Here is a 7,422-nt window from a genome sequence, read left to right as displayed (position 1 = left end):
CTAAAAGATTACAGAAAAGATGGACAAAGTGGGAACAGTTACTTACTTTAACATCTTAGTCCTAGGGCTTTCCTACTCAAAATGAGGGTGAACCAGTGGGTGCATCCACATGGCCTCTGCAAATTCTCCCTCCTTATATGCCTTTTCCCTTCTCCCATGCCGAGGCTCAAAGTCTGGGTCAGCTTTGACTCGTTGACTCTCCTTGTCCCCACTCCAATATGCATCAGTTTCCAAGTCCTGTTAAATCTGCTTCTGAAATACATCTAAATGCTCTCCCTCCTTCTGAATTAGGCCCTCTGTATCTCCCTAAGGAATGAACGCAATGAAGTCCTGAAGGATCCGCTCCCCTTAGAGTCCCTCACACCCATCCATCCTTCAAATCTGCTCAGATGACCTTCTTATGACACAAAACGGTCCTGGCCATTTGGCTCCCCAGGCCAGCTATGGCTTCCCACTGCCTGTGAATGAGCATGAACACTTCCCCGATATCGTGGGCTTGTTTCCCCTTCTGGCTTTCTTGTCTGGGGTTCCCTCACACACCAGGAGCTGAAGCTCACTTGGTCTATTTACTATTCTCCAATCGCATCCCATCCTTCCCCTACTTTCATGCAGATACTCCCATTTGCACTCCCAATACCCCATGAAACACCATCTCAAATGTCACCTCCTCCTTGCAGCCTTTTCCAGTCACCCCAGCAATGTGGGCTTCTCTTCCTTTGATGCTCACATCTCTTTTATGCCACTTGTTTTCTACCTGATCTCAAGAGCACAGCGTGACTGGAGGGTCCTGAGTGACAGATACCTGCACTAATGCCTCTCTGCACTCAAGGGTGAGAGCAGGGGCTCTGCATAGAGTACAAGGTTAAACAATGTAAAATTGGAAGCTCTTAGGCAAAAAATGAAACTTTGCCTTTTTTATATGTTTGTTTTCCCTTTCCATCCCCTCCTTTCCTTCCTTCCAACAAGTATCTGAGCATCTACTATATACCAGGTAAATTCTTGTGACTGATGGTACAGCAGTGATCAGATCTGACAAAAATCCCTTCCTTTTAGTGAAGTGTGAGATCTGGTGAGTGGAGGCAAATAAAAAACAAACATGTAAGATGTTTACTGTGCCAAAGAGTAATCAATGCTATGGAGAAGAGTAAACAGAAAGAAGTGGGGAGAGTCCAGGGTGAGTGATCAAGGAGGCCTCCGAGAAGGTTCTACATGAGCAGAGTGGAAGAGAGCCATGAAGGATTCTAGGGGAAGAGCATTCTATGCAGAAGGAACGGCCAGTGCCAAGGCTCTGTGAAAGGGATAATGTGGGGGTGTGTTGGGGAAACAGGAGAGAGGAGGAATCGTATGTATAACATTCTCTTTTTCTCTTTTACCCTTGCTGACTTCTAAGATTGGTGCACCATCAGGGCAGACAGAATTGATATTACTCAGGTTAATGGCTTAGACTGGTTAAACCCAAAGTTGGAGTGAAAAACCCAAATTTAGAGTGGAGAAACCAAAGGGAGTGGCAGAAACCCCTGTAGCCTAGCGAAGGGCAGTGAGCACACCCCTACATGTAAGAGGGTGGTGTATCTGTGTCTACAGAAGAGGGATGACCATGCCAGCAACAACCAGGCTGTTTGGAGACGCTACTGCTGGATTCCTATGTTAACATCTGTCGGGGGCTAAATTTGGGTTCCTTTTTGACATTATGAGGAAATATCTTACTGACGGGCTGTCCTGCCTGTGTTCCTTCCTGGCCTTTGACTTGTCTGGACGTATCTTTATTCTCAACTTCTTCCATGCTGACAGTTTTGGCACAAAACCCGACATCACTGCTTAGGCAGGCCCAGTCTGCACAAAACTGGGAATTGTCTTCAGAACTCCATGCTACTGGGTCAGTCTATCTCAGGTCTCTAAGTTAGCCCTGGAAATGACGGCTGGAATGCAAACAACCCTACTGGAAGTTTAAGGGACACACTGTCTTTTGGTTTAAGGATTCTCATATTCAACGTAGAACACACTTCAGTTTTCCATCTCACTGCAGCATCTAGTACCAGAACTTCTCACCCCACCAAGATTTCAGTCCTGATGGAAAAGTAGACCTGGAGCATTTTCATGTTTGCCTACATGAGTGCAAAAGTCAAAATAACCACAAAGATGTGACACTGCATATTTATGCTATTGTTACTCCCATTTTATAGGTTAGAAATTGTTAAGTAAATTATCATGTAATATTCTGTGAGTCTTTGTGTTTGTCATTTTAAGGTAAGTATTAAATGATTGTATGCTTAGGGACTATTGGGATAAGAAAAACAAATATCGCCGGTGCAGTGGCTCAGTCCTGTAAACCCAGCACTTTGGGAGGCCGAGACAGGTGGATCATTTGAGGTCAGGAATTTGAGACCAGCCTGGCCAACATGGTGAAACCCTGTCTCTACTAAAAATATAAAAGTTAGCTGGGTGTGGTGGTGGGCACCTGTAATCCCAGCTACTTGGGAGGCTGAGGCAGGAGAATCGCTTGAACCCAGGAGGCGAAGGTTGCAGTGAGCCAGGATCATGCCACTGCACTCCAGCTGGGCAGCAGAATGAGACTCCTCTCAAAAAACAAAACAAAGAACAAAAGAAAAACAAATATTTATGGAGCACTTAGTGTGTGCCAGGCAGTGGAATTGACAGTTTCCATTTTCAGGTTTGATGTTTCCATAACACCACGAAGGGAGTAGCATTCTCATGTTCACAATGGAGGAAATAAGGGCTCAGAGAAGTTGAGGAATTTTACCAAAGCTACACAGCTAGTTGGTGAACAGGGGATTTAGATCTATATTAGCTCCATAGTTAGTGTGGTCTTGCAACACCCACAGCTCTTGAGTCTGGGGAAGGAAGAGACTTTAAAATGTGGGAAGAACTGAAATCATAGGCTGATGTGAAAAAGAGAGTGCTGGGACATGTGGGCAAATGGTCACCCCAGTAATGGGGCTGCTGCCTCTGGCATGGGCCAACAGCACACTGAGGGGCTAATCCCCTCGGTGGTCAAAGAAGCCTGGATCCAGAAATAGGCAATAAGAAGATGGTGAAAATACAGGAACATGGGAGGTTGTGAGCACGGCCATTTTGTTTCACCCAATTGAGACTCTGGATGATGTGGTAAGTGTGAGGTGCGACTGCCCACCGAATGGGAACGCACAGGCCCTATCATCTCCTCCAGGCTCTCATGCCATGGATTAGATTTCTCCTTGACTTGACTCACACTCCCCACGTACACAATTAAGCCAGACCTCTCCCATCATGAAAAATGTCCTCCCTGAATCCTGGTTGCACTTTTAGCCATTATCAGATCTCTTTTAATTACCATTATAGGCATGTCTCTGAAAAAGTAGCCCACAGTCTACTTAACTTAGTTAACATTTATTGAGAGATAATTAGGAGCAGACACTGGGCCAAGTGGTTTATGTTACTTTTCTGTTTCTCACAACTACCCAGTGACAGAGGTACTATTGCCATACCATTTTATGGACTAGTAAACAAAGATCAACTAAGATTAAAGAATTTCCCAAGGCTACACAGAAGGAAGTGGCACAATCGGTATTCATTTCCAGGTCATTTGAGAATGTAAGTAAGCTTTATAAGGGAAGGGATTTTCATCTTCTCTCATTCACTGATGTATCCCTAGGACTGAGACAAATGCCCCAAACAGAGTGGGTATTCAATCACTATTAGTTGAACAAATGAACCTGTGATGGTATCTCCACTTACTCATGATGCCAGGCTGCCCACTGATCCTGCGGCCTTCCCCTCTCCTGCATTTTCCACAGCTGCATGACTGTTTTCCTCTTCTGCAGTCCCATTTTCCCCTGTGGGATTCCCATGTCTCTCTAATGCATTCTCCTTCCCCTTTGCTGCATTCCATTTCCCACTCCTGCATTCCCATCTCCCACTCCTGCATTCCATCTCCCTCTGCTGCATTCCATCTCCCTCTGCTGCATTCCATTTCCCTCTGCTGCATTCCCATCTCCCACTCCTGCATTCCATCTCCCTCTGCTGCATTCCATCTCCCTCTGCTGCATTCCCATTTCCCACTCCTGCATTCCATCTCCCTCTGCTGCATTCCCATCTCCCACTCCTGCATTCCATCTCCCTCTGCTGCATTCCCATTTCCCTCTGCTGCAATCCCATTTACCATTCCAGCATTCCCATTTCCCACTGCTGCATTCCATCTCCCTCTGCTTCATCTTCCCATTTCTGACTCCTGAATTCCATCTCCCTCTGCTGCAATCCCTATCCCACTGCTGCATTCCATCTCCCTCTGCTGCATTCCCATTTCCCACTCCTGCATTCCATCTCCCTCTGCTGCAATCCCATTCCCCTCTGCTGGATTCCCATTTTCCACTGTTTATTCCATCTCCCACTCCTGCATTTCCATTTCCCATGCCTGCATTCCATCTCCCTCTGCTGCATTCCCATTCCCCACTCCTGCATTCCCATTTCCAACTCCTGAATTCCATCTCCCTCTGCCTTATTCCCATTTCCCACTCCTGCATTCCATCTCCCCCTGCTGCATTCCCATTTCCCACTCCTGCGATCCATCTCCCTCTGCTGCATTCCATCTCCCACTCCTGCATTCCATCTCCCTCTGCTGCATTCCATTTCTCTCTGCTGCATTCCGATCTCCCACTCCTGCATTCCATCTCCCTCTGCTGCATTCCCATTTCCCTCTGCTGCAATCCCATTTACCATTCCAGCATTCCCATTTCCCACTGCTGCATTCCATCTCCCTCTGCTTCATCTTCCCATTTCTGACTCCTGAATTCCATCTCCCTCTGCTGCAATCCCTGTCCCACTGCTGCATTCCATCTCCCTCTGCTGCATTCCCATTTCCCACTCCTGCATTCCATCTCCCTCTGCTGCAATCCCATTCCCCTCTGCTGGATTCCCATTTTCCACTGTTTATTCCATCTCCCACTCCTGCATTTCCATTTCCCATGCCTGCATTCCATCTCCCTCTGCTGCATTCCCATTTCCCTCTGCTGCAATCCCATTTACCATACCAGCATTCCCATTTCCCACTGCTGAATTCCATCTCCCTTTGCTGCAATCCCATTTTCCACTCCTGCATTCCCTCTCTCTCTGCTGTATTCCCGTTTCCCATTCCTGCATTCCATCTCTTTCTGCTGCAAACCCATTTTTCTCTGCTGCATTCCATCTCCCTCTGCCGCATTCCCATTCCCCACTCCTGCATTCCCATTTCCAACTCCTGAATTCCATCTCCCTCTGCCTTATTCCCATTTCCCACTCCTGCATTGCATCTCCCCCTGCTGCATTCCCATTTCCCACTCCTGCGATCCATCTCCCTCTGCTGCATTCCATCTCCCACTCCTGCATTCCATCTCCCTCTGCTGCATTCCATTTCTCTCTGCTGCATTCCCATCTCCCACTCCTGCATTCCATCTCCCTCTGCTGCATTCCCATTTCCCTCTGCTGCAATCCCATTTACCATTCCAGCATTCCCATTTCCCACTGCTGCATTCCATCTCCCTCTGCTTCATCTTCCCATTTCTGACTCCTGAATTCCATCTCCCTCTGCTGCAATCCCTATCCCACTGCTGCATTCCATCTCCCTCTGCTGCACTCCCATTTCCCACTCCTGCATTCCATCTCCCTCTGCTGCAATCCCATTCCCCTCTGCTGGATTCCCATTTTCCACTCTTTATTCCATCTCCCACTTCTGCATTTCCATTTCCCATGCCTGCATTCCATCTCCCTCTGCTGCATTCCCATTTCCCTCTGCTGCAATCCCATTTACCATTCCAGCATTCCCATTTCCCACTGCTGAATTCCATCTCCCTTTGCTGCAATCCCATTTTCCACTCCTGCATTCCCTCTCTCTCTGCTGTATTCCCATTTCCCATTCCTGCATTCCATCTCCCCCTGCTGCAATCCCATTTCCTTCTGCTGCATTCCATCTCCCTCTGCTGCATTACCATTTCCCACTCCTGCATTCCATCTCCCTCTGCTGCATTCCCATTTCCCACTCCTGCATTCCATTTCCCTCTGCTGCAATCCTATCTACCACTGCTGCACTCCCATTTCCCACTGCTGCATTCCATTTTCTTACGCTGCAATCCCCTCTGCTGCATTCCCATGTTTTCCACTTCTGCAACCCCATTTTCCTCTGCTGTATTCCCATGTCCCTCTACTACATTCTCAATTTCCTTTGCTGCATTTCCATTTCCCTTTGCTACACTCCCCTCTGCTGCATTTCCATTTTCCACTCATGCATTCCTATTATCTTCTGCTGCATTCCCATTTCCACGCTACCATTTCCCCCAATGAATTCCCATTTCTCACTACTACATTCTCTCCATTGCCTTTCCCAGTGCTGCATTCCCCTTTCTCCATTTCTCTTCTCCTCTGCCTCATTCCCATTTCCCACCGCTCCATTCCCATTTTCCACTAACACATTTCCCTCTGCTGTATTCTCATTTCCCACTGCTGCATTTCCATTTTCCACTGATGCATTTCCCTCTGCTACATTCCCCTTTGCTGCATGTTTCACTGCTGCAATGATAGGCTGTTCATTCTTGCAATCCAGCTTTCTCCCCACCTCCCTATGCTTTGCCCCACCCCTAAACTTGGCTCTGATCAAGCCAGTGAACACTGCAGGCTTTCTCTGTTATTCGATACTGTTGAAAATTCCTGGTTGAAATTTTCTTTCCTTTGTGGTATCTATAATGGCAATGATTCCCAATTATCTTCCTGCCTCTTGAGCTGATATATACAGGGATTTTTTTTTCCTATCTTAATACGTTACTCCTCTTCAGCTCACCTCCTACAAATAGGCAGGCTCTTCCTAATTTAGTGCTCTTATTTTTATTGCACACACACACTCATTTAGATCTAATGCTCTAACTACCAACTATAACCTATAAGCTCCAAATCTATACCTGTAACCAGATCCATGTCTGAACTCCAGAGTAGTATTTCTGCCTCCCTGTTGTAATTTACACCTGAAATCTCTTGGTGGCCTCAGATGCAACCTCCATACAATAGAATGTATTAGTTTGTCCCCCATACCTGCTCATTCTCCTGCAGCTCTTGTCTTGGCAAATCACACCACCATCTGCCTGGCCCCCCAAAGCAGACTCCAAGTGCCATTGTCCACACTGAATAGACACTAACTCCAGTCCCTTCTACTGCCTATCTCTCTCAAACCTGGCCCTTGTCTTCAATCCACTTCCAGGATGATTCACCCTGTGTCATCCCCCGGCCTACACAACACTAGTGCTCTCTTTCCAAAACGCTGCACTGTCCATCATTCAGCTGCCAAACATTTGTTCATAGCTCCTTGTCACCTATGGAATAAAGTCAAAACTACTTGTATATCATGAAGACCTTCATAATCAATCCCCATTCACTTTTCCTGCCTCATGTCCCATGAGTACC

At 47.0% G+C, this 7,422-nt stretch overlaps 1 long non-coding RNA gene across 1 annotated transcript in view; it reads right to left on the bottom strand.

Annotated features, from left to right (window-relative positions):
* LOC134728469 (uncharacterized) overlaps positions 1–7,422 on the bottom strand; it is a 22,309-nt gene extending 14,887 nt beyond the window's left edge. The window contains exon 1 of the long non-coding RNA XR_010108891.1: positions 7,054–7,422. This is a non-coding gene — a long non-coding RNA (uncharacterized LOC134728469). The remainder of the gene's footprint in view (positions 1–7,053) is intronic.

This window comes from Pan paniscus, chromosome 10 (genome assembly GCF_029289425.2).
Source record: "Pan paniscus chromosome 10, NHGRI_mPanPan1-v2.0_pri, whole genome shotgun sequence".
Classification (NCBI taxonomy): domain Eukaryota; kingdom Metazoa; phylum Chordata; class Mammalia; order Primates; family Hominidae; genus Pan; species Pan paniscus.
Note: the sequence above shows the minus strand (reverse complement) of the source record. Positions and strands in the feature narration are given on the sequence as shown.